Source organism: Triticum urartu, unplaced genomic scaffold, assembly GCF_056163025.1.
Source record: "Triticum urartu cultivar PI428250 unplaced genomic scaffold, HENAU_Tu73 scaffold540, whole genome shotgun sequence".
Lineage (NCBI taxonomy): Eukaryota > Viridiplantae > Streptophyta > Magnoliopsida > Poales > Poaceae > Triticum > Triticum urartu.
Genome location: NW_028260723.1, coordinates 1 through 3,941, shown reverse-complemented (window position 1 = coordinate 3,941; position 3,941 = coordinate 1). Strand labels below are relative to the sequence as shown.

Below are 3,941 nucleotides of genomic sequence, written 5' to 3'. Positions count from 1 at the left end.
ATTCATCGAAAATCAAAATCATACAGACAGGAAAAGAAAAACGAATTTCTATCAAATCAATAGAAGAAAGGATCCTTTCCCTGATTTGAATCCCGTCCTCCTTCAAATAGGATATCTCTAGACTTCCCTATAATAACTGCAATGATTTTATCCATTTTGCGAATTCCTACTTTGTTTTAAGTATATTTATTACTTTGTTTATAGATACATTATGTAAATTGATCAACTTTAAATAGAAAAAATAAAGTAAAGAGTAAATAAGAAAACAGAATATTCTGTCTCATAGTTCTGAAATAGAGTTCTTTATTTTTATTTTATAGTATTACTTCTCATTAATTATACTGCATAGATTAGTCCTACTATCTTAATTAGGTTCTAATTTAGTAGTATTCTCATTTTTATTTAATAGTCTCTTATTATTTTATTATTAAATATTAAATAAAGGATAGAGCTATTCTTTTTTCTAGAGATTCTAGAGAAAGCGAGACAAAGTGAAACGAGAAAGTTTTCTTTATATAAGAATTAGATCTACATACACCATATCTAAATAGAATGGAAATCCAAAAGAAAGGGAGTTGGGATTCCATTGGATGAATCTTTAAAGAAGATGCAGCACAGAGGAAACAAAGGCTAAACTTAAACTAAGCGCTTTTGTTTGAACAAAAAAGATTCTTGTTTCACCGAGGAAAAGAGAGAAGTTCTGGATAAATTGACAATGCTGAATTGAATTGACTAATTTAAGTTCCGCCTATTCCACATTAATGGGAGTACATTATGTTTCTGCTTCACGAATATGATATTTTTTGGACATTTCTAATAATAGCAAGCCTTATTCCTATTTTGGCATTTTCGATTTCAGGACTTTTAGCCCCGGTTAGTGAAGGACCAGAGAAGCTTTCTAGTTATGAATCGGGTATAGAACCCATGGGAGGGGCTTGGGTACAATTCCGAATACGCTATTATATGTTTGCGCTCGTTTTTGTTGTTTTTGATGTGGAAACCGTCTTTCTATACCCTTGGGCAATGAGTTTCGACGTATTGGGTGTATCCGTTTTTATCGAAGCTTTGATTTTCGTGCTTATCTTAGTTGTTGGTTTAGTTTATGCATGGCGAAAAGGAGCCTTGGAATGGTCTTAACTGAATATTTAGACAAAAAAAAAGAAGGAAAAGATTCTATTGAGACAGTTATGAATTTGATTGAGTTTCCCTTACTTGACCAAACAAGTTCCAATTCTGTTATTTCAACTACACCAAATGATCTTTCGAATTGGTCAAGACTCTCCAGTTTATGGCCCCTTCTATACGGTACCAGTTGTTGTTTCATTGAATTTGCTTCATTAATAGGCTCACGATTCGACTTTGATCGTTATGGATTGGTACCAAGATCAAGTCCTAGGCAAGCAGACCTAATTTTAACAGCCGGTACGGTAACAATGAAAATGGCTCCCTCTTTAGTGAGATTATACGAGCAAATGCCTGAACCAAAATACGTCATTGCTATGGGAGCCTGTACTATTACAGGGGGAATGTTCAGTACGGATTCCTATAGTACTGTTCGGGGAGTTGATAAGTTAATTCCTGTGGATGTCTACTTGCCGGGCTGCCCACCTAAACCGGAGGCAGTTATAGATGCCCTAACAAAACTTCGTAAGAAGATATCGCGAGAAATAGTTGAGGATCAAACTCTATCTCAAAATAAAAATAGATGTTTTACTACCAGTCACAAGCTTTATGTTAGGCGCAGTACTCATACAGGAACTTATGAGCAAGAATTGCTCTATCAATCACCATCTACATTAGATATATCTTCTGAAACTTTTTTCAAATCCAAAAGTTCAGTACCTTCCTACAAATTAGTGAATTAGGAGAGGGGCTCTTTTGTGTAGAAAAATAAAAAGCAGGGCAATCTTTCAAACTTGCATCCGAAATGTGAAATATTTATACAAAGAGGGAGAGATGAAGACAATGCAGCAGGGTTGGTTATCTAATTGGCTAGTCAAACATGAGGTGGTTCATAGATCTTTGGGCTTTGATCACCGAGGAATAGAGACTTTACAAATAAAAGCAGGGGATTGGGATTCCATTGCTGTCATTTTATATGTATATGGTTACAATTATTTACGCTCCCAATGTGCTTATGATGTAGCACCCGGTGGATCTTTAGCTAGCGTGTATCATCTTACGAGAATACAATATGGTATAGATAATCCAGAAGAAGTCTGCATAAAAGTCTTTGCCCAAAAGGATAATCCTAGAATTCCGTCTGTCTTCTGGATTTGGAGAAGTGCCGATTTTCAAGAACGCGAATCTTATGATATGGTGGGAATCTCTTATGATAATCATCCGCGCCTTAAACGTATCCTAATGCCTGAAAGTTGGATAGGCTGGCCCTTACGTAAGGATTATATAACCCCCAATTTTTATGAAATACAAGATGCTCATTGAATGATAAGAAATTCATGCTCACTTATACAACACAACTCCAGATTTTATTCAAGTCAAGGAATATTTTTAGGTTCTTTTCCTAGATGAAACGGAATACCTATTTATAATTAATTCCTAATTATACAAAAGCATTCCAGATAGACTGAGCAAAAAAAGGGTTTCATTTGGATTCCCCTATTTTGAAAATCGCATATTAATTTCCTTCATATGAACAGAAAAATAGGATGACTCAAAGAAGTTCTCTACCAGGAACTTTGTACCGCGCACATTACTTAGCACAACTAGGAAAATAAGATAAGATAAAGATAAGCAAGACTAAAAAAATATTCGTCGGAATAGCGGAATACAAAATTAAGAAACGCAAAAAAATAAAGGGGAATCTCACCCCCTTCTTTATCATAAAGAAAAGATATATTTTAAAACTTCTTTAAAAAGAAAAAGAAGTGCCTCTATATTTATATTATAGATTTATCCACTTAGATGAATAAATATTATTAATGAATATGTATCACAATCCATCTCGAGGTATTTGGATCAATACCTATTCGGTGGATCTTTTTTTTTTTTTTCTCTGCCAGGAACCAGATTTGAACTGGTGACACGAGGATTTTCAGTCCTCTGCTCTACCAACTGAGCTATCCTGACCTTTTCTTGTGCATCATCCTAGTAGAGTATTTGTATCTATGTCAATTAAAAGGACTAAAAATTAATTAAAGTATTTCAAATTTTAAATTTGAAAATGGGGGGGGTAGTCCTATGCATTGTGCATGGTTTACTTAAATAAAACTTAAAAATAGAGTGAATAACCAAGATTTCTTGCCGATACTCTAATAAAAAAGAAATCTATTCAATGAATAGGATAAGATCCATTGAGTTCTCTTCGCATTCCTTTGTGAAAGAGTAGAATGAGAAAGCTAATGAATCTTAAACCCATTGCATTGATAAAAAGAAAAAAAAGTGCATTGATAAAAAGAAAAAAAAAAAGAGGATAAATAATAATAATATAGTATAGTTAGGGAATAAAAGAGGATTTGGGGATAGAGGGACTTGAACCCTCACAACTTATAAAGTCGACGGATTTTCCTTTTACTAGAAATTTCATTGTTGTCAGTATTGACATGTAGAATGGGACTCTCTCTTTGTCCTCGTCCGATTAATCCACTTTTTTAAAGATCTCGAAAACTTTGAATTTTAATTGAAGAATTTGATTATTCAATATTCGATTGGAGTGGATTCACAATAATGAAAAAAAAAAATTATGATATGAGTTTTTTATTTCATAATCATTATCATTTCTAATTTCATTTTTAAAAAAGATAAAGAACCTATATTATAATTAGAATATAATATGAGTTCTGTGATTAATCGTTTGCTATGTCAGTATCTATACGTGTTTATTAAATGTATAAGGTATAAAACCCCTCTTTCTCTAATTTAGAACTAGAAGGAATTCCACTAACAACACAACGTAATTAACTCGATTCGTTAGAACAGCT

General features: G+C 33.2%; 1 non-coding gene across 1 annotated transcript; it reads right to left on the bottom strand.

Annotated features, from left to right (window-relative positions):
* Nucleotides 1–3,017: 3,017 nt before the first annotated feature.
* Nucleotides 3,018–3,090, bottom strand: TRNAF-GAA (transfer RNA phenylalanine (anticodon GAA)). Its single transcript has one exon. It is a non-coding gene; the product is annotated as a tRNA-Phe (tRNA).
* Between the last annotated feature and the right edge of the window lie 851 nt (nt 3,091–3,941).